Source organism: Callithrix jacchus, chromosome 17, assembly GCF_049354715.1.
Source record: "Callithrix jacchus isolate 240 chromosome 17, calJac240_pri, whole genome shotgun sequence".
NCBI lineage: Eukaryota > Metazoa > Chordata > Mammalia > Primates > Cebidae > Callithrix > Callithrix jacchus.
The window spans coordinates 20,134,701-20,158,755 of NC_133518.1; the positions used below are offsets into that span (position 1 = coordinate 20,134,701).

At 41.7% G+C, this 24,055-nt stretch overlaps 2 long non-coding RNA genes across 2 annotated transcripts in view; one reads left to right on the forward strand and one right to left on the reverse strand.

The window, feature by feature from the left end:
• Positions 1 to 5,872, reverse strand: part of LOC144579878 (uncharacterized) — a 318,899-nt gene extending 313,027 nt beyond the window's left edge. The window contains exon 1 of the long non-coding RNA XR_013528449.1: positions 5,724 to 5,872. This is a non-coding gene — a long non-coding RNA (uncharacterized LOC144579878). The remainder of the gene's footprint in view (positions 1 to 5,723) is intronic.
• Positions 5,873 to 8,286: 2,414 nt separating this feature from the next.
• Positions 8,287 to 24,055, forward strand: part of LOC144579879 (uncharacterized) — a 487,785-nt gene continuing 472,016 nt past the window's right edge. Inside the window, exon 1 of the long non-coding RNA XR_013528453.1 lies at positions 8,287 to 8,367. This is a non-coding gene — a long non-coding RNA (uncharacterized LOC144579879). The remainder of the gene's footprint in view (positions 8,368 to 24,055) is intronic.

Here is a 24,055-nt window from a genome sequence, read left to right on the forward strand (position 1 = left end):
CAATTGCAGGAAATGCAGAGAACACCACAAAGATACTCCGCAAGAAGAGCAACCCCAAGGCACATAATCGTCAGATTCAACAAGGTTGAAATAAAGGAGAAAATACAAAGGGCAGCCAGAGAGAAGAGTTGGGTCACCCACAAAGGGAAGCCCATCAGACTCACAGCAGATCTCTCGGCAGGAACTCTGCAAGCCAGAAGAGAATGGGGGCCAATATTCAACATCCTTAAAGAAAATAACTTTCAACCCAGAATTTCATATCCAGCCAAACTGAGCTTCAGAAGTGAAGGAAAAATAAAATCCTTTGCGAACAAGCAAGTACTCAGAGATTTTGTCACCACCACGTCTGCTTTACAAGAGCTCCTGAAAGAGGCACTACACTTAGAAAGGAACAACAAATACCAGCCATTCCAAAATCACACTAATTGCTAAAGAGCATCAACATAATGAAGAATCTACAACAACTAACAGGCATAACAGCCACCTAGCATCAAAATGGCAGTATCAAATTCACATATAACAATACTAACCCTAAATGTAACTGGACTAAATGCACCAATCAAAAGACACAGACTGGCAAATTGGATAAAAATCCAAAACCCATTAGTGTGCTGTATCCAGGAAACCCATTTCACATGCAAGGATACACAAAGGCTCAAAATAAAGGGATGGAGGAAGATTTACCAAGCAAATGGAGAGCAAAAAAAAGCAGGAGTTGCAATTCTCATCTCTGATAAAATAGACTTTAAAGCAACAAAGATCAAAAGAGACAAAGAAGGCTATTACATAATGGTAAAAGGATCGATACAACAAGAAGAGCTAACGATCCTAAACATATATGGACCCAACACAGGAGAACCCAGATACATAAGGCAAGTTCTTAAAGACTTACAAAGAGACTTAGACTCCCACACAATTATAGTGGGAGACTTTAACACCCCACTGTCAATATTAGACAGATCAAACAGACAGAAAATCAACAAGGATATCCAGGGCTTGAACTCAGACCTGGAGCAAGCAAACCTGATAGACATCTACAGAACTCTCCACCCCAAATCCACAGAATATACATTCTTCTCAGCACCACATCACACCTACTCTAAAATTGACCACATAATTGGAAGTAAAGCACTGCTCAGCAAATGCAAAACAACTGAAATCATAACAAACAGTCTCTCAGACCATAGTGCAATCAAGTTAGAACTTAGAATTCAGAAACCAACCCAGAACCGCACAGCTTCATGGAAACTGAACAACTGGCTCTTGAATGTTGACTGGGTAAACAATGAAATGAAGACAGAAATAAAGAAGTTCTTCAAAACCAACGAGAACGAAGACACAACATGCCAGAATCTCTGGGACACATTTAAAGCAGTCTCTAGAGGAAAGTATATAGCAATAAGTGCCCATATGAGAAGAATGGAGAGATCCAAAATTGACACCCTATTGTCAAAATTGAAAGAGCTAGAGGAGCAAGATCAAAAAAACTCAAAACTCAGCAGAAGATAAGAAATAACTAACATCAGAGCTGAACTGAAGGAGATTGAGACACGAAAAACCCTCCAAAAAATCAGTAAACCAAGAGCTGGTTTTTTGAAAAGATCAACAAAATAGACAGACCACTAGCTAGATTGATTAAAAAGAAAAGAGAGAACAACCAAATAGATGCAATAAAAAATGATAAAGGGGAAATCACCACAGATTCCGCAGAAATTCAAACCATCATCAGAGAATATTACAAACAACTCTACGCACATAAGCTAGCAAACCTGGAAGAAATGGATAAATTCCTGGACTCCTGTGTCCTCCCAAGCCTAAACCAGGAGGAAGCTGAAACTATGAATAGACCAATAACAAGGGCAGAAGTCGAGGCAGCAATTAAGAGCCTACCACACAAAAAGTGCCCAGGTCCAGACGGGTTCACAGCCGAATTCTACCAGACACACAAAGAGGAGCTGGTACCATTCCTTCTGAAACTATTCCAAATAATCCAAAAAGAAGGAATCCTTTCCAAATCATTCTATGAGACCAATATCATCCTGATACCAAAACCCGGCAGAGACCCAACAAGAAAAGAAAACTTCAGGCCAATATCCATGATGAACATAGATGCAAAAATCTTCAATAAAATATTGGCAAGCCGATTGCAACAGCAAATCAAGAAACTTATTCATCATGATCAAGTAGGATTCATCCCGGGGATGCAAGGCTGGTTCAACATACGCAAGTCTACAAACGTAATTCACCACATAAAGAGAACCATAAACAAAAACCACATGATTATCTCAATTGATGCAGTGAAGGAATTTGACAAAATTCAACAGCCCTTTATGCTAAAAACCCTCAATAAACTCGGTATCGATGGAACGTATCTCAAAGTAATAAAAGCTATTTATGACAAACCAACAGCCAATATCATACTGAATGGGCAAAAACTGGAAGCATTCCCTTTGAAATCTGGCACTAGACAATGATGCCCTCTTTCTCCACTCCTATTCAATATAGTACTGGAAGTTCTAGCCAGAGCAATCAGGCAAGAAAAAGAAATAAAGGGTATTCAAATAGGAAAGGAAGAAGCCAAATTGTCTCTATTTGCAGACGACATGATAGTATACCTAGAAGACCCCATCGCCTCAGCCCAAAAACTCCTGAAATTGATAAGCAACTTCAGCAAAGTCTCAGGATATAAAATCAATGTGCAAAAATCACATGCCTTCCTCTACACCAATAACAGACTTAAAGAAAGCCAAATCAAGAACGAACTGCCATTCACAATTGCTACAAAAAGAATAAAATACCTTGGAATACAACTCACAAGGAATGTAAGGGACCTCTTCAAGGAAAACTACAAACCACTGCTCAACGAAATCAGAGAGGACACAAACAGATGGAGAAACATTCCATGTTCATGGTTAGGAAGAATTAATATCATATAAATGGCTATATTGCCCAAAGTAATTTACAGAATCAATGCTATCCCCATCAAGCTACCATTGACTTTCTTTACAGAACTGGAGAAAACCACCACGAACTTCATATGGAACCAAAAGAGATCCTGCATAGCCGAGTCAATTCTAAGCAAAAAGAACACAGCGGGGGGCATCACACTACCGGATTTCAAACTATACTACAAGGCTACAGTAATCAAAACAGCATGGTACTGGTACCAAAACAGAGATATAGACCAATGGAACACAACAGAGGCAACACAACATATCTACAACCATACAATCTTTGATAAACCTGTCAAAAACAAGCAATGGGGAAAGGATTCCCTGTTCAACAAATGGTGTTGGGAAAACTGGCTAGCCATGTGTAGAAAGCAGAAACTGGACCACTTCCTGACACCTTACACTAAAATTAACTCCAGATGGATTAAAGACTTAAACATAAGACCTGGCACCATAAAAACCCTAGAAGGAAATATAGGCAAAACTATCCAGGACATAGGAGTAGGCAAGGACTTTATGAACAAAACACCAAAAGCATTGGCAACAAAAGCCAAAATAGACAAATGGGACCTAATGAAACTCCACAGCTTCTGCACAGCAAAAGAAACAGTCACTAGAGTGAATTGGCAACCAACAGAATGGGAAAAAATTTTTGCAGTTTACCCATCTGACAAAGGGCTGATATCCAGAATCTACAAAGAACTCAAACAGATTTACAGGAAAAAAACAAGCAAGCCCATTCAAAAGTGGGCAAAGGATATGAACAGACACTTTATGAAAGAAGACATATATGAGGCCAACAATCATATGGAAAAATGCTCATCGTCACTGGTCATCAGAGAGATGCAAATCAAAACCACATTGAGATACCATCTCACGCCAGTTAGAATGGCGATCATTAAAAAATCTGGAGACAACAGATGCTGGAGAGGATGTGGAGAAAAAGGAACACTTTTACACTGTTGGTGGGAGTGTAAATTAGTTCAACCACTGTGGAAGACAGTGTGGCGATTCCTCAAGGCCTTAGAAATAGAAATTCCATTTGACCCAGCAATCCCATTACTGGGTATATATCCAAAAGACTATAAGTCATTCTACTATAAGGACACATGTACACGAATGTTCATTGCAGCACTGTTTACAATAGCAAAGACCTGGAATCAACCCAAATGCCCATTGATGATAGACTGGATTGGAAAAATGTGGCACATATACACCATCGAATATTATGCAGCAATCAGAAATGATGAGTTTGTGTCATTTGTAGAGACATGGATGAATCTGGAGAACATCATCCTCAGCAAACTGACACAAGAACAGAAAATGAAACACCGCATATTCTCACTCATAGGTGGGTGATGAAAAATGAGAACACATGGACACAGAGAGAAGAGTACTAAACACTGGGGTCTATTGGGGGGAAATGGGGAGGGTCAGTGGGAGGGGGAGGTGGGGAGGGATAGCCTGGGGAGAAATCCCAAATGTGGGTGAAGGGGAGAAAGGAAGCAAAACACACTGCCATGTATGTACCTATGCAACTGTCTTGCATGTTCTGGACATGTACCCCCAAACCTAAAATGCAGTAAAAAATTTAAAAAAACAAATATTTATTATAAAAAAAAAATACTCCATCTCTCCCACTAAGTTATAATGCTCATATTAGTCAAAGATGGAACCTGATATTGTTTGGATATTTGTCCCTACCCAAATCTTGTGTTGAATTGTAATGTCAAATGTTGAATGTGGGTCCTGATGGTAGGTGTTTGGATCATGGTGAAATGGGAGCTTTTCCTGGTTTTCCACACAGGATGTGTGACAGGGTGTGGTTTGCCTGTTCTGTCACCACTGCTGCTCAAACTGAGGGTATGTGTTCTCTTTCCAGGTTCCACAAAGGGGGGTAGTTTTAAGAGCAAGAATTTCCCAGTTCCATGCCCCCGCTCCCATCTCTCTCCATCCAGGAGATTTAACAGTTTATGTTTTATGTTTGAATTTCATGGGCATGGGAAGAAACTGGAAGTCACTCCAGCGGAAGTTCTAAGCAACTCTTTTCATTGGCCAGGGGTCTTGGAAAAGATGAGGGTTCCTCCCAGGTTAAAATTCCCCTTCGTCCACACCCCTTCGGACTCCATGTTTGGGTCCCCCTCCCGAACACTCTCCTGGAAGCCGTCTTTCTCTCTCCTGGATTTCTCCTCCGGAGTCCCCTTCCACACTCTCTTGTGGAAGCCTGTCTTCCCCTCCTAAACTCCATCTCTCTCTAGTCCCTTCCACTCAGTGTGGAAGCTGCTTTCCTCTCCCGAATTCCATCTTTCTAAATTCTCTTACTCAGCATGAGAGTTAGCTGTTTCTCTCTCCTCCTGTTTCTCTCTCTAAATAAATCACTTTCTACAAAGACTTTTGAGTCCGGCATTTACTGCGCACTGCCGGTCCCCTCCCTCATTCTTGAGAGAGTAGGAGGACAAGAACCTGGAGAAACATCCTCTCAGGGGGTTGAGGGCACCCTGAACCCCAATATTACATTTTGGCGAGCCATCCAGGAAAGGGGTACACCAGAAAAGTAGTACAGCCAGGAAAGTGGTACAGCCAGAGAAGGCAACTTCAAAATCATGAGTAAAACCAGCCCCTTCTGTCCTGTCTCTTTAAGCACACCTGAAGCAGCCTCAGCCTGACAGGGCTGCCGGGAACCTGAGCCGTGGCGCCTCAGAGGCACGACCCAGCCCCTCTTAAGCCGTGTGGCCCAGCCAGAATTAAAAGTGAAGTTTTTTTTTTTTTTACCTTCAAGCTCTATCTCTCTGCTTTTCTCCATCCTTTGGAAGTTATCTGGGACCAAAATCTGAGGGAGCCTGAGGGGCGTATCCGGTGAGCATGGCCCCGGGCCTTTCACTCCTTGCCAGCTGGGACCAGCTCAGCCCTGGGGCGGAACCGAGTGCGCAGCCTCATGCTGGAGAAAACAGCCCGGAGGGGCGAGGTCCAATGGGAGCCTGTGGGGGACTGGCGAGCGCGGCAGCCTGGTGCGTGGCTCTGGCAGGCAGCAGGGTAATAAGGCTCCCCAGGGCGTTTGCCTGCTGGCCACAGGTCCCTGTGTGGGCAGTAGTAGCTCGGGAAGTGGCCCAGGCGTGCAAGTGGTTGTGGCGGGGTCGACATGGCTATGAGAAGCCGTGAAGGCGGGGAACTCATCGCGGCCCAGCAACGCTGCAAACACAGCTTGTAAACCGTTACGGCGTTTTCCTCAGCTGGTGCGGCTCTGCGGTAAAGGAGGCTGCGGAAGCAGCTGCTGACTGTCAGCCCCACCCGGCTTTTAGGCCACGGCGCCTCAGGGTGCAGCATTCTCATTCAAAATCCGGCTTAAGAAAGCTTTCTGCCTTCCCTTAATATAAATGGCTTGTTTGTGCAGTTGGTTAAGGGGTAGGGTCTATAATTGGATGGTTGTTGGTTCAATTCCCTGGTGCAGTCAGTCTTAAATTAGTGAAGCGTTTTGGGGAAATTCAGAGTCTGAAGACTAGGGGACTTTGTGTTTGGTAATCACTGGAGGTCATGCAGGCAGGCAGCAAGTGGTGCTACAACACTGGTAGGTCGTAATTGGAACCAGTCCATGGGAGGCCCTCTAATGAGAGGAATCACACATCTTGGGCACACGAAATATCGGGGTACTAACTGAAAAACGTTTTATTTTCACTACCCATTTTACCTGGGGGTCGCCTCAGGTCAAAGTGGCTGTAATTTCTTTAACTGGGGGTGCAGGCATCCCTTGTGTTTGATTTCAAATGGATGCTTCTATTCCTAAGCTCAAGTCTCCATTAAAATGTATACTGAAAAATTGGGACCAATTTAACACACAGTCTTTAAAAAGAAAAAGCGGTTTATTTTCTCTGCCAAACAACATGGCAAAATTACCCTCTGCCAAATGGAAAACCTAACCCCCAAAGGGAAGGGAAGAAAACCCAACAGTTTTCCTTGAGTGTGGGAGGCTTAAGAAAGCACACCCCGGACACCAGACTCCAAGGTCAGTTAATAAGAAAGGACAAGTTTATTACTTATTCAGCAGCAGATATCCGGAGGAAGCTCCAGAAGCTGGGTTTGGAGCCAGAGCAGAGCCTAGAATCATTACTGAACCAGGCAATCTCCGGGTTTTATAATAGAGACCAGGAGGAACAGGCTGAAAGAAATACGAGAGATCAGCCTTAGTCATGACTTCCAGGCAAACAGACCCTAGGGGCTCAAATGAGGGAAAGGCTTGGGTTAGCTGCTAGTCTGGCAGAACTCATTACCAGTGCGGATTAAAGGGACATTTTATAAGAAATTGTCTCCAGAGGAATGAACCACCATCTTGTCCATGCCCACTGTGCCAAGGAAATCACTGGAAAGCATACTGTCCCAGGGGATGAGGTTCTCAGGGCCTGAGGTGTCTGACCAGATGACCCAATGGCAGGACTGAGGGTTCCTGGAACAAGTGCCAGCACAAGCTGTCACCCTCACAGAGCCCCGGGTAAAGCTAACCATAAAATTCCAGGAAGTTACTCTTCTACTGGACACTGCATGGCCTTCTCAGTATTTCCTTCCTGCCCTGAAAAGTTGGTGCTTGTTAATTGTCTCCCCTCAGACTCTCCCTCTCTAGGCCCATCCTGGGAAGGACCATTTTCGGTCATTCTGTCCACTCCAACTGCAGTTAAGCTAGTGAAAATAAACTCATAAATTCATCACACTTGACTAAAGCCTTAAATACCTCCTGAGAAAAGTCATAAACCCTCTACTCCACAGCCTGTAGTTCCTGAAGACAACCCTTCAAATCCCTGCAAGCCATTAAAAAATCTACATCTGCTTTTCCAACAGAGTCCTCAGGAAAGCAACCATTCATGTCTAATTTATATCCTGGCATTAATAGAACTATGACCCTCAACTTTGCTATCTCTCAAACTACAAGTATCCTTTTCATAGTGAAAAGAAAACCTGCCTCTTTCTAAAAAAAAAAAAGCTGCCATTTTGTAAACCAAACCATAAGGTCACAAATAATCCTGCTGCTGGAACCCTGTATGTCCTTGGCTCATAAGCTCTATCGTGAACCTCTAAATCAACTGCACCCCTAAAAGGCTTCCCTCTGGAAAAATATCAACTGCAGGGCCCCTTCTACACCCCATTTCAGCAGAAAGTAGTTAAGATCAATGCCCACGTTCCAGTATAAGGTGGGCATTCCTGTTCAAAGGGAGGGCATGAGGGAAGGTGTTTTCTTTCCAAGGTCCACAAGGGGGCGTAGTTTTAAGAGCAAGAATTTCCCATCTCCATGCCCCACTCCCATGTCTCTCCATCCAGAAGATTTAATGGTTTATGTTTACTTTTCACAGGCACGGGAAGAAACTAAGAGTCAATCACTACAGCGGAAGTTCTAAGGAACTCCTTTCATTGGCCAGGGGTCTTGGAAAAGGTAAGGGTTCCTCCCAGGTTAAAAGTCCCCTTCGTCCACACCCCTTCGGACTCCATGTTTGGGTCCCCTTCCACGAACACTCTCCAGGAAGCCGTCTTTCTCTCTCCTAATTTCCCCTCTGGGGTCCCCTTCCACACTCTCTTGTGGAAGCCTGTCTTCCCCTCCGAAACTCCATCTCTTTCTATTCCTTTCCACTCAGTGTGGAAGCTGCTTTCCTCTCCTGAATTCCATCTTTCTGAAATCCCTCACTCAGTGTGAGAGTTAGCTGTTTCTTTCTCTCTCCTTCTCCTGTTTCTCTCTCTAAATAAATCACTTTCCACAAACACTTTTTACTGCGCACTGCTGGTCCCCTCTGTCATTCTTGAGAGGGCAGAAAACCACGGACCTGGAGAAAGATCCTCTCAGGGGAGCTATGGGCACCCTAAACCCCAATATTACAAAACCCCTGAGGGGAGGGGTAGCACACAGATAGGTGGGTGTAGGAGCCCAAGTGTGCGTGTGTTACAGTGTGCTCTTCGAGCCTTGCCATCCGCAGACAGCTTCAGTGTTAACCAGCTCAGTGGACCCTCTGCCTTATTTTGCAAGGGCAGAGGGCCAGTATTACCACTTTCTGTATCCCAAGCTCTTGTCCAGCCTCCTGGAAGAATTGGGTCACACAGGGAATCAGATGAATGAGGAAGTTTTATCGAAAGGTGGAGCCTGCTCTCAGCAGGGCGGATGAGGATCCGGAAGTGGGTATAGAGTGGGAAGATGATCTTCCCATGGAGTCTGGCCTTCCAGCAGCAGAACCCCTCTTTCACCATCCCTAGCGAACTCCTCTTGGCACTCAGACATTCCTCCTCTTCTCCCTTTCTCTTCCATATTGTTCCACCATTCGTCTGCTTGTCTCTGCTTCTAGAGCTTCGGGTGTGAGGTTTATATGGGTACAGAATAGGGGGACATGGCAGGCCAAAAGGCAACTTTTGGGGTGCAAAAACAAGAATGTCTCTAGGGCCACGAATCTCCAAGCTTGAGAATGGGGCCATTTCTGGGGAACCACCCTCTTCTACCCAGTATTTCCCTGTCTCCTGTTTGTATCAATGTGGATGAATCACTTATGAATGTCTTAGGCCATCTCCTTGGTGATAAATGAGCTCTCACTCTGAATTCACAGGATATTTGGGCCTTTAAAAGTTTGCGGCACTTTCTCCCCACTCTCTCTCTCTCTCTCTCCCCTCTTTCACCATGTGACATGCCTGTTTCCCCTTTGCCTTCCAACATATTTGTAAGCTTCCTGAGGCCTCCCAGGAAGCTGGCCAGATGTCAGTGACATGCTTTCTGGAAAGCCTGAAGAACTGTGAGCCAATGACATCTCCTTTCTTTATAAGTTACCCAGTATCAGGTATTTCTTGACAGCAATGCAAGAACAGTCTAATACATACTTTGTCTTACACTTTATATTCATCTTATTCTATTATAACTCTAACTCTGAAAACAGCGGTTTCAAGAAGTTTTAATCACCTGAAAAAAGGTACTTTGGATATAAAGGAAAAGCATATATGTCTCCAACTCTATATTCTTTTCACCATACTACACTTCTTCCGGTTTGCACAAATAGTAGTGTTGCGCTTTGGATTCTTTGGAAACTAATATTGGGATAAAGCATGGTTTCAGGATAGTCTTTAGAGGTAAACACATGTAAAAAGAAGGGTGAAGAACTGGGATCAGGTATTGAAAAAAGTCTGACTGTCACGTAGACAGGACAAACTCTGGGAAACCAGCAGAGGGTTTAGGAACAATTATTGTCTGTTACAGTGTCTCAGATTGGGTGAGGATGACTTTGCCTTTATACCCCCGCCTCTCTCACTCACTAGATGTGGGCTGATCTTAGGTGAATCCTGAAGGAGTTGACAGCTATAGACTGTCTGCTGCCTGAACACTCCACAGCCAGAAGGCAGCAAGTCTTTTCTTGAAGGGGAATTTGGACAACATATTTTGTGTCTAATACAGATATTACGTTAAAAACTGCTTATCTAGAATTTTCTGCAATACTCCATATCTTTTCTATCCTAAACATAAGCACTTGGCACAGCAGCAAATCCCTTAGAAATGCCTTTAATTATGTAAAGCCTATAAAATGTCATGGATTTTAGTGATAAAAATAAAGAAAGTAGTTGGGAAATAAACAAAGTAACAAATTTTGATTTTCTATACTAAATGTTCTTTAATGCTTTAATATATTCCAGCTGGCACACAGAACAATTCCTATTATTTTATATGCCACATTTTATTGTAATTTTTAAATCTTTGGTATTCTTAGAAGTTCATGGAATTTGAACAGGATCTTATTCAGCTTTGTAATACATAATACTTACTAGAATGTCTAGCACTTATTAGACAACTGATTAATGTTTTCTGAGTTAATGTAAAAATTTATGCCTGTCCAGGCATGGTGGCTCATGCATGTAATCTCAGCACTTTGGGAGGCTGAGGCAGGAGGATCACGAGTTCTGGAGTTTGAGACCAGCCTAACCAACATGGTAAAACCCTGTCTCTACAAAAAATACAAAAATTAGCCAAGCATGGTGGGGTACACCTGTAATACCAGCTACTCAGGAGGCTGAGACAGGAGAATCATTTGAACCCGGAGACAGAAGTTGCAGTGAGCCAAGATTGCGCCACTGTACTCTAGTCTCGGCAACAATGCAAGACGCTATCTCAAAAAACAAAAAAAAAAAAATTACCTCTTTCTCTCTTTGCAGTTCTGACGCTACTTTCTCCTTCCAGCTTTTTCTTATTGACTATGTAGAGTGTTCAGTAAGAACACAGAAACAAAAACATGTATAGCAAATTAATATTAAAAGTCACATAATTATTTTGGCAATTCTTAATAGAGACTAGATATTAGCTAGGTATTCAAACAATAAAGTAAGTCATTTACTTTATAGCAATAAAAATTTGACTTCTCAGAGTAAATAATTTCTATTTCTATTTTGTTTCTTCTGAAAGCAAGTTGTTACTTAATCTTTTTATTGGTCACTAGACAACTCACATATAAGAAGCAATAACTGCTTACCTTGTCACACCTACCACATTCCTCTGAAAAATTGATAATTTTAATATAGAAACATTGAATAGAAATATAAAGAATGGAAGAACTTCTCAAGAATATCATAAAAATGGGCCGGGCGTGGTGGCTTAAGCCTGTAATCCCAGCGCTTTGGGAGGCCGAGGCAGGTGGATCACCAGATCAAGGGATTGAGACCATCCTGGCCAAAATGGTGAAACCCTGTCTCTACTAAAAATACAGAAATTAGCTGGGTGTGGTGGCATGTGCCTGTAGTCCCAGCTACTCGGGGCTGAGGCAGGAGAGTTGCTTGAAGCCAGGTGGTGGAGGTTGCAGTGAGCCGAGATTGTGCCACTGTACTCCAGCCTGGCGCATGGCAACAGAGCAAGACTCTGACTCAAAAAAAAAAGAGTATCATAAAAATGAAAACTACATTTCTAAGAACAAAGAGACAAACAAAAATGCAAGTAGTGTGAATTCCCTTGCAATTTGTCATCATTTGAAGGTTTTCCTCTTTGCTACACTATTTGCATTAGAGCCAGATATGTTTCCATTCTCCTGGACCACCTCACTATCTCCAGATTATTTTTACAAAATCACCTCAAATCCTCTTTAATTCAATCCTTGATTGATTTCTGGTATAGCACCATATGGTCTAACTCCTTAGTTTTCATCTTCCACTGACTGTGGTACACTCTTTTTCTGAGTCAATTTCAGCATTCAAATTGATGAGTCATTTTAATCCAATATCATAGTATTTGACCTTCTTTATATTTTAGTCAACATTATGTTTGTTAGATGCATCTATGTAAATGCATTTAAATAGAGGGTTTTTTTGTCTTTTTCTGAGATGGAGTCTCGCTCTTGCTGTGTCACCCAGGAGTGGCACGATCTCAGCTCAGTGCAACCTTTGCTTCCCAGGTTCAAGCGATTCTCCTGTCTCAGCCTCCTGAGTAGCTGAAACTTCAGGCTCCTGCCAGCACACCCAACTATTTTTTGTATTTTTAGTAGAGACAGGGTTTCACCATATTGGTCAGGCTGAACTTGAACTCCTAACCTCAGGTGATCCGCCCTTCTTGGCCTTCCAAGTGCTGAGATTACAGGCATGAGCCATCAAACCTGGCCTCAAAACACGTAAACAAATAAATTTTGAAAAGGATGTAGGAAAAAAAAAAAAGGAAGATAGGAAAAACATCAAAGAAAAATTATTCTCTGGTGCTAGAAAAAATTGCAAATTCTCTGGGAATAAAATTATAAAGGTTAATAGGTGACATTAAAAAAATGGAGACCATCACATACTGGGGCCTGTTGGGGGATGGGGGAGCTAGGGGAGGGGTGGGTGGATTGGGGAGGGATAACATTAGGAGAAATACCTAATGTAGATGACAGGGGGATGGATGCAGCAAACCACCATGGCATATATATACCTACGTAACAATCCTGCATGATCTGCACATGTACCTCATAACTTAAAGTATAATTTAAAAAAAAAGAAAATAAATGGTTACAATACATTCCATGTTCTTAGAGAAGAAATCTCAATATTACAAACACTGTAAGTGTCTTTAAATCTATCCCTATATTTAAAGCACTCCCACCCAAATTTGTTTACATATTTTGTTTTGTTATATATAAATGCTCTCAGTTTTTTAATAGTGCTCTTAGGTCTCTCAAATCTTACTAAATTTTGCAATTGTTTTTACCACTATGGCAATAAAAAATTCACTGGTGATGTGGACAAAGGTATCAGTAAAAGATTTGGTGGTGTCCTGTGACCTTTTTTGTACGCTGGAATTGACAGGTGATGCTGCCTTCAAACGAGGATATCCAGTTTCTATGGTGTAAATAGTATCTCAGAAAAATGGAAACTACCTGGGAGCACTTAGCTGTTAGAAAAAAATGAGAAAATTACCCTAACATATAGCAAGACTTTAAGGCCATTTAAAGTGCCTTGATCCACAGAGACGTGATGTTTTTAGGTACAAGATGTATAGAATGCAACAGGAATTGTTTCTATAGCATGAAAAAATTTCTTAACATCTGGATTTCAGAAATCTGACATCTGCTGAAATAAAAACTCACGATTCTTTTTAACCTTTGTTCTAGATGTAATGTAACACATAGACCCAGTACCCACTAATTAAATAGCACTCTGTCACCTTAAGGAAATGTTCTGTGATGTCACCACAAGTCTGTACAGTAATTATACCCCTGAATCGTTTCTGAACAAAAGAATTTGATGTGACATCTAAATATAAAACTCACAGGGGACAGAGAGAGAGCCAGACAAACAGACTTACAAAATCAAGTGTTTATGTAGACATTAAGATAGGATCTCAGTCATACCATCATTTCCATTGCTCGGGTTGAGGTTTATGAATGCCAGGGGATAAAAGAGTCCCGGCTTAATCCCATCCTACAGTGGATCCAGTGGGTTCACAGATGTGATCCATGGTTGTTTTTCTTATGCCTCAGTGCATAATTTTGATAAATTATTTATCAGCTGGCTGAACCTTTTTATAGGTTACCTTACATGTGAAGTAAGAGCCATTTAGTAGATACTCAAATGTTTACTATCATTAAGCTGCATTGTTTAAAGAAATAAATGTTCTGAGTAATAAAACTATTTACTTAGTAGGAATCCTTACCTTTTTTTTTAAATTTTTTTGATTCAGAGTCTCACTCTGTCACCCAGGCTGGAGTGCAGTGGTGCAGTCTTGCTCACTGCAACCTCTGCCTACCAGGTTCAAGTGATTCTCCTGCCTCGGCCTCCACAGTAGTTGGGATTACACATGTGTGCCACCATGCCCAACTAATTATTATTATTACTATTATTTTTTAGTAGAGATGAAGTACTTCTGAGCTCATGTAATCCACCTGCCTAAGCCTTCCAAAGTGCTGGGATTACAGGTGTGAGCCACTGCGCACAACTGGAATTCTTACTTTAAAGTTGAACCTGGTTCTCATGTGGAGATAATTATGGTCATAACTGGCTGTTGTTATTAGACCAGTAGAAATTAATATATTCTCTGGAAGAGAGCTCATTCCATGGTGACAAGGTTAGGCTTTGTGTCCCTACTCAAATCTCATCTTGAATTATAATACTCATATTCCCAATGTGTGAAGAGGTACCAGGTGGAGGTAATTGAATCATGGTGGGGGGGGGGGTTGCCCCGTGCTGTTCTAATGATAGTGAGCAAGTTCTCATGTAATCTGATGGTTTTATAAAGGGCTCTTCCTGACTTTGTTCAGCACTTGTCCTTCCTGCCACCATGTGAAGGAGGTACTTTGCTTTCCTTTTGCATTTTGCCATAATTGTAAGTTTCCTGAGGCCTCTTCAAACATGAAGGACTATGAGTCAATTAAACTTTTTTCCTTTATAAATTACCCAGTCTTCAGTATTTCTTATAGCAATGTCATAACGAACTTATTCAGTACATTTGTACCAAGGTAGTGGGGCATTGCTATGATACCCAAAAATGTGAAAGCAACTTTGGAACTGGGTAACAGGCAGAGGCTGGAATGTTTGGAGGGCTCAGAAGAAGACAGAGAGATGTGGGAAAGTTTGGAACTTCCTAAAGACTTGTTGAATGGCTTTGCCAAAATGCTGGTAGTGATATAAACAATAAAGTCCAGGCTGAGGTGGTCTCAGATGGAGATGAGGAACTGCCCAGGAACTGAAGCAAAGGTGACTTTTAGTATGCTTTAGCAAAGAGACTGGTGACATTGGGGTGCTGCTCTAGGAATTTGTGGAGCATTGCACTTAAGAGAGATGATATAAGGTATCCTGTCAGAAGAAATTTCTGAGCAGCAAGGTGTTTAAGAAGTGACTTGGATGCTTTTAAAATCATTGAGTTTGGCCAGGTGTAGTGGCTCCAGCCTGTAATCCCAGCACTTTGGGAGGCCGAGGCAGGTGGATCACGAGGTCAAAAGATCTAGACCATTGTGGTCAACATGGTGAAACCCTGTCTCTACTGAAAATACCAAAAAAAATTAGCTGGACATGGTGGTGCATGCCGGTAATCCTAGCTACTCAGGAGGCTGAGGCAGGAGAATTGCCTGAACCCAGGAGGTGGAGGTTGCTGTGAGCTGAGATTGCACCATTGCACTCCAGCCTGGGTAACAAGAGCAAAAACTTCGTCTCCAAAAAAAAAAATAATTCACAAAACATATTCACAAAAATATGGTTTGGAATTGAAACTTAATTAAATTTAAAAGGAAAGCAGAGCATAAAAGTTCAGAAAATATGCAGGATGAAGATGCCATAGAAAAGAAAAAAAGCATTTTCTGAGGAAAAATTCAAGCTGGCTGCAGAAATTTGCATAGATAACTTGGAGCCAAGTGTTAATTGCCAAGACAATGGGAAAAATGTCTTCAGGGCAAATCACAGGTCTTCATGGCAGCCCCTTCCATCAGATACCCATAGGCCTAGGAAGAAAAAAATGTTTTCATGGGCTGGGCCAAGGACCTTGCTACTTTATACAGTCTGAGTACTTGGTACCCTGCATCCTCCAGCTCAAATCATAGCTTCAGAGGGTGTGAGCTCCAAGCCTTGGTTTCTTCCACATGGTGCTTGGCCTGCAGGTGCACAGAAATCAAGAATTGAGGTTTGGGAACCTCTGCCTAGATTTCAGAGGATGTATGGAAATGCCTTATGTCTAGATGTTTCCTAGAGAGGTGGTACCCTTATAGAGAACTTCTGCTAGGGCAGTACAGAAAAGAAATGTGGAGTCACAGTGCCCACACAGAGTCCCCACTGGGGCACTGCCTAGTAGAACTATGAGGAGAGGGCCATAGTTCTCCAGACCCCAAAATGGTAGATCCACCGACATCTTGTATCATACACCTGGAAAAGCCACAGACACTAAACATCTTCTTTTGAAAACAGCTTGGATGTTGGCTGTGCCCTGAAAAGCCACAGGGGTGGAGCTGCCCAAGACCATGGGAACAGTGTGACCTGTATGTGAGACATAGAATCAAAGGAGATTATTTCAGAGGTTCAAGAGTTGAGTGCCCTGCTTGATTTCAGACTCGCAAGCAGCCTGTAACCCCTTTGTTTAGGCCAATTTCTCCCATTTTGAATGAATGTATTTACCCAATGCCTATACCCCCATTGTTTCTAGGAAGTAACTAGCTTGCTTTTGATTTTGTAGGTGGAAGGAACTTGCCTTATCTTAGATGAGACTTTGGACTTGGACTTTTGATTTAATGCTGTAATTAATTAACAGTTTGGTCGACTGTTGGGAAGGTATGATTGGTTTTGAAATGTAAAAGGTACATGAGATTGGGAGGGACCAGAGAAGGAATAATATTGTTAGGCTTTGTGTCTCCACCCAGATCTCATCTTAAATTGTAATCTCTACAATCCCCATGTGTCTAGGGAGAGACCAGTTTGAGGTTTGATCATGGGGGAGGTTTTCCCCGTGCTTTCCCCATGATATTGAGTGAGTTCTCAGGAGCTCGGATGGTTTTGTAAGAGTCTATTCCCTCTTTGCTCACCACTTCTCCATCTTGATGCCCTGTGCCTACTTCTCTTTTTCCTTATACCATAATTGTAAATTTCCTGAGTCTTCCCCAGCAATGCATAACTGTGAGTCAAATAAACCTTATTTCTTTATAAATTTTGCAGTCTCAGACTGTTCTTTAGAGTGGTATAAGAACAGACTAACACATTGAACATGAAGAGCAAAATTCAATCATGAGATGTTAGTCACAAGAATAAAGGAATAATTCTGACGATTTCATGATTGTGATTTGTCTCTGCCTCCCAAAGATTTGCATTTTAATGCAAAGGAGAAAATAAAATCTAAAATAACCATTTAATTGCAAATTCCCCTATGATCCTGAGAAGCAAAGTGGAAATTTATCAATAGACCACAATTTTTAAAATATTATAAAGTAGAAGCTGGCCTTACCTTTGTTTTACTATGGAAGTGGTTCAGAAAATTGGATGTTTCAGGGCATCAGTTACCCACATGTATGGCAACCAGTGGGGAAATTCTTAAGCACAAAGTTAACAATAAAGGATGGTGCTTAGCAGAATAGGCAGGGGTCCCTGTGAATACAGGGATATTCACAAGTGCTCAGCAGATGTAGTGACAGTGCCCACGAAGGCTTGTAAAGTATTTGGACAGTGGTTCTTTAGAGATGGCAGGGAAAGTGAAAAACTGAAAGTAGAGACGGTCTAAAAAAGTTGTTATAATTTATTCAACTGCAGCTTAGAAAACATAGATTTAAATCACATAAATGTCCTAACTGCTAGATATTCTAGTTTAAGAATTATTATTTTTTTCATTATGTCATCCAAAAACTCTTTTTTTTTTTTTGAGACGGAGTTTTGCTCTTGTTACCCAGGCTGGAGTGCAATGGCGCGATCTTGGCTCACCACGACCTCTGTCTCCTGGGTTCAGGCAATTCTCCTGTGTCAGCCTCCTGAGTAGCTGGGATTACAGGCACGCGCCACCATGCCCAGCTAATTTTTTTGTATTTTTAGTAGAGACGGGGTTTCACCATGTTGACCAGGATGGTCTCGATCTCTTCACCTTTTGATCCACCCGCCTTGGCCTCCCAAAGTGCTGGGATTACAGGCGTGAGCCACCATGCCCGGCCCAAAACTCTTATTCTGTTCTGTTCCTTTACCATCCCTTAAGAAAATACATAATTTTGCTATCTTGTGGGCTATCTGAGAGTGCTCTTAATGATGTAAAGAATAAAGAAAACCATTAGAGGCATGTGGCACCCTTTTAAGGCATTTTCTGGAATCAGTCTTTATAAATGTTCTCACATGTCTTTTGTCAAAGGCTAATCATATACCTACTCCTGGATGCAAGAGTGCCAAGCGAAAGAGGGTTACATCTACTTAAAACAAAGTCTTAATAGCAGATAGTACTCTCAACTCAAAAAACTAGTGAATATAATAGAGCTTAGAAAAGATATAAGGGCACAGAAACAGAGAGGTGGCAAAGTAAAAGAACGAACAAAAACAGAGACAGGAAAGCATGTCCCATGATTTTGGTTTATTTTATAGATACATTAATGTCACTCAAAGATGCATTTGACAAACTTTGCAATGGCCTCTAGCAAAAAGCTGAGAATATGCATCCTATGACTTCAAATATACCAATAGTAATATTAGTAATAACAATAGCTCATCAGCTGTGAAAATCTTACAAGTATATTTATATAAATTTCTTAGCTTCATATAATAATCCTATAAGCACTAATGTCATCCTTTTACTTGGATAAAAAAACTGAGACTTAGGATAATTATCTTGCACAGTCATATAGCTAACAGATGAACAAGCCCAGATTTAAAAATACTGTCTCTAGAACTAAGACTTTACACCTTCATGCTATAGTACAGTAATATGACTAATACAAAATGCTGTATAGAGCAAGTTATCCAATATCACAAGCTTTTGTCAGAACAAGCTACTTGTGTTCTTTCCTAAAGAAATATATCCCTTAGCTTTATTATTTCTTCCTCTATTAAGATATTGGTCTTGAAATATTAATTCCTGTGTTTTAGTTCATACTATTTTTATTTCTTTAAATTGTTCCTTAACTCCATCAATTGAAGCATTTCAAGCTGCAAGAACAGTTTCCTGTTTCAAATTCAACTTTGCTAAGTACTTCATTGAAGCAATTATTCTTAAAAACATTTGATTGAGGAAAAAAGGAGTTTGTGTTTGTTTTGTTTTCTATTTTTAATTTCAAAACAAAAATCCTTTAAAATCAAATGTGGCTAATTTAGACCGTAAAGATTTAAAACAAAACAAAAACAAAAATCTAGTTATATGGACAATGCAAGAGAATAATGAAATAGTTTACTTCCCATGAGCCAGAGGTCTCCACACTGTCCTGGGGCAGACACACAAAAAACAGAAATGTCTTTACTTTTTACACACGTACCTATAATTCTAGTGACACATGGCCACCACCAATTCCTTGAGGGTGTGAAAAATTCATTCTTATCACCAACCATTCTCTGTTAGTACCAGAAAAGAAGTTAAGAATTGAGGAATAGGAGGACTCAAGATGGCGCTGTGAGAACAACCCAGGATTGGAGCTCTCGTTGAATCCGCGGAGAGGTGAGTTGGAGCTGCATTTCCAGACTGATCTTTGTTGCCCACAGAACGGGGAAATTCCCAAGTATAAAGGAGACGCGGGACGCCAGGCAGTACCTCTGCATGGCGAAGCCGGCAGCCAGGGTGGTGGCTGCCGGCCCTACCCAGCGCTCCCCACAGGGCGCGCTTGTCCAGGTGCCCTGTTGAACTGGCGACCTGAGACTTGAGAGGGCTGGACTTGAGACTGAATGAGACTTGGACAGTGGGCAACCCAGGGGATTGCAGGGACAGAGTGTTTGGGGTAGCCCAGTGGGACGAACAAAACCACGATTTCAAAGGATCCCCGTGCAGATGGTCCGAGACGCTCTGTGGGGGAGGGGCGTCCACGATTACCGAGGCAACTCGCCCCAACTGAGATACACGCCCACTGCTGATGCAGCCAGCCGTTGCCGAGGCAACCCGTCCCTACTGAGATTCACGCCCACTGCTGACGCAGCCTGCCGTTGCCGAGGCAACCCGCTACAACAGAGAGACTTTGCCGCAGGGCATGGCGGAGACCACAGCAGAACAGCAGAGCCTGCAGCAACAGGGCAAAACACACAACAGCAGGGCAAAGCCTCAGCAGGCAAACAGTGGCTAGTCTGCCCCCTAGCTTGGCAGAACACCACAACGGACATCCAAAAATAAAGCCCGAACCCCCCAACACAGAGCATTTGAGAAAAAAAGGATCTTTTAAATGAGCTCTGTTGCAGCAGAATCAAACATAGAAGCCTAACAGCCCTGAATGAACAACAGAGCTCACAGCTCAGCAATTGAGCTCCTATAAAGTACAGACTGTCTCCTCAAGCAGCTTTCTGACCCCTCTATATCCAAAAGACGGACATTTGGCAGGCATCATCCTGGGACAAAGATAGCAGAAAAAGAAACTGGTAGCATCCCTCACTGTGCCACAGCTGCTACAGGTACACCCCAGACAAGCAGGGCCTGGAGTGGACCTCAGAAGTCATACAGCGAAGGGGCTAGACTGCTGGAAGGAAAACCAAGTAACAGAAATACTTCATCATCAACAATCTGGGTGTCCACTCAGAGACCCAATCGAAAAGTCAGCAACTACGCAGACAACAAGTGGATAAATCCACAAAGTTGGGAAGAAACCAGCACAAAAAGGAGGAAAACACCCGAAACCAGAACACCTCGCCTCCTAGAAAGGACCAAAACTCCTCACCAGCAAGGGAACAAAGCTGGACGGAGAATGACTGTGATGAAATGACGGAATTAGACTTCAGAAGGTGGATAATGAGAAACTTTCATGAGCTAAAAGAACATGTATTAAATCAATGCAAAGAAACTAAGGAACTTGAAAAAAGATATGAGGAAATGATAACAAGAATGGATAACTTAGAGAGGAATATGAATGAATTAAAGGAGCTGAAAAACACAATACGAGAACTTCGCGAAGCATGCACAAGTTTCATTAGCCAAATTGACCAAGCAGAAGAAAGAATATCTGAAGTCGAAGACCAACTCAATGAAATAAAACAAGAAACCAAGATTAGAGAAAAAAAGCATAAAAAGGAATGAGCAACGTCTCCAAGGAATGTGGGACTATGTGAAAAGACCTAGCCTACGTTTGATAGGTGTACCAGAAGGGGACGAAGAGAATGAATCAAGCTGGAAAATACTCTTCAGGACATCATCCAGGAGAATTTCCCCCACCTAGCAAGACAGGCCAACACTCAAAGGCAGGAAATACAGAGAACAGCACAAAGATATTCTGCAAGAAGAGCAACCCCAAGGCACATAATCGTCAGATTCAACAAGGTTGAAATAAAGGAGAAAATACTAAGGGCAGCCAGAGAGAAAGGTCAGGTCACCCACAAAGGGAAGCCCATCAGACTCACAGCAGATCTCTCGGCAGAAACCCTACAAGCCAGAAGAGAGTGGGGGCCAATATTCAACATTCTTAAAGAAAAGAACTTTCAACCCAGAATTTCATATCCAGCCAAACTGAGCTTCAGATGTGAAGGAAAAATAAAATCCTTTACGAACAAGCAAGTACTCAGAGATTTTGTCACCACCAGGCCTGCTTTACAAGAGCTCCTAAAAGAGGCACTACACATAGAAAGGAACAACCAGTACCAGCCATTCCAAAATCACACTAAATGCTAAAGAGCATCAACATAATGAAGAATCTACAACAACTAACAGGCAAAACAGCCACTTAGGATCAAAATAGCAGTATCAAATTCAAACATAACAATATTAACCCTAAATGTAAATGGACTTAATGCACCAATCAAAAGACACAGACTGGCAAATTGGATAAAAATCCAAAACCCATCAGTGTGCTGTATCCAGGAAACCCATCTCACATGCAAGGATACAAAAAGGCTCAAAATAAAGGGATGGAGGAAGATTTACCAAGCAAATGGAGAGCAAAAAAAAGCAGGAGTTGCAATTCTCATCTCTGATAAAATAGACTTTAAAGCAACAAAGATCAAAAGACACAAAGAAGGCCATTACATAATGGTAAAAGGATCGATACAACAAGAAGAGCTAACGATCCTGAACATATATGGACCCAATACAGAAGCACCCAGATACATAAGGCAAGTTCTTAAAGACTTACAGAGAGACTTAGACTCCCACACAATAACAGTGGGAGACGTTAACACTCCACTGTCAATATTAGACAGATCAACCAGACAGAAAATCAACAAGGATATCCAGGGCTTGAACTCAGACCTGGAGCAAGCAAACCTGATAGACATTTACAGAATTCTCCACCCCAAATCCACATAATACACATTCTTCTCAGCACCACATCACACCTACTCTAAAACTGACAACATAATTGGAAGTAAAGCACTGCTCAACAAATGCAAAACAACTGAAATCATAACAAACAGCCTCTCAGACCATAGTGCAATCAAGTTAGAACTCAGAATACAGAAACCAACCCAGAACCGCACAGCTTCATGGAAACTGAACAACTGGCTTTTGAATGTTTACTGGGTAAACAATGAAATGAAGACAGAAATAAAGAAGTTCTTCGAAACCAATGAGAACAAAGACACAACATGCCAGAATCTCTGGAACACATTTAAAGCAGTCTCTAGAGGAAAGTATATAGCAATAAGTGCCCATATGAGAAGAATGGAGAGATCCAAAATTGATACCCTATCGTCAAAATTGAAAGAGCTAGAGGAGCAAGATCAAAAAAACTCAAAACCCAGCAGAAGACAAGAAATAACTAAGATCAGAGCTGAACTGAAGGAGATTGAGACACAAAAAACCCTTCAAAAAAACCAATAAATCCAAGAGCTGGTTTTTTGAGAAGATCAACAAAATAGACCACTAGCCAGATTGATTAAAAATAAAAGAGAACAACCAAATAGATGCAATAAAAATGATAAAGGGGAAATCACCACAGATTCTACAGAAATTCAAACCACCATCAGAGAATATTACAAACAACTCTATGCACATAGACTAGTAAACCTGGAAGAAATGGATAAATTCCTGGACTCCTGTGTCCTCCCAAGCCTAAACCAGAAGGAAGCTGAAACTATGAATAGACCAATAACAAGGTCAGAAGTCGAGGCAGCAATTAAGAGCCTACCACTCAAAAAAAGCCCAGGTCCAGACGGATTCACAGCTGAATTCTACCAGACACAAAAAGAGGAGCTGGTACCATTCCTTCTAAAACTATTTCAAACAATCCAAAAAGACAGAATCCTTCCCAAATCATTTTATGAGACCAACATCATTCTGATACCAAAACCCAGCAGAGACCCAACAAGAAAAGAAAACTTCAGGCCGATATCCATGATGAACATAGATGCAAAAATCTTCAATAAAATATTGGCAAGTCAATTGCAACAGCAAATCAAAAAACGTATTCATCATGATCAAGTAGGATTCATCCCAGGGATGCAAGGCTGGTTCAACATATGCAAGTCTATCAGCGTAATTCACCACATAAACAGAACCAAAAACAAAAACCACATGATTATCTCAATTGACCCAGAGAAGGCATTTGACAAAATTCAACAGCCCTTTATGCTAAAAACCCTCAATAAACTCGGTATCGATGGAACACATCTCAAAGTAATAAAAGCTATTTATGACAAACCAACAGCCAATATCATACTGAATGGGCAAAAACTGGAAGCATTCCCTTTGAAATCTGGCACTAGACAAGGATGCCCTCTTTCACCACTCCTATTCAATATAGTACTGGAAGTTCTAGCCAGAGCAATCAGGCAAGAAAAAGAAATAAATGGTATTCAAATAGGAAAGGTGGAAGCCAAATTGTCTCTATTTGCAGACGACATGATAGTATACCTAGAAGACCCCATCGCCTCAGCCCAAAAACTCCTGAAACTGATAAGCAACTTCAGCAAAGTCTCAGGATATAAAATCAATGTGCAAAAATCACAAGCATTCGTCTACACCAATAACAGACTTAAAGAAAGCCAAATCAAGAACGAACTGCCATTCACAATTGCTACAAAAAGAATAAAATACCTTGGAATACAACTCACAAGGAACATAAGGGACCTCTTCAAGGAGA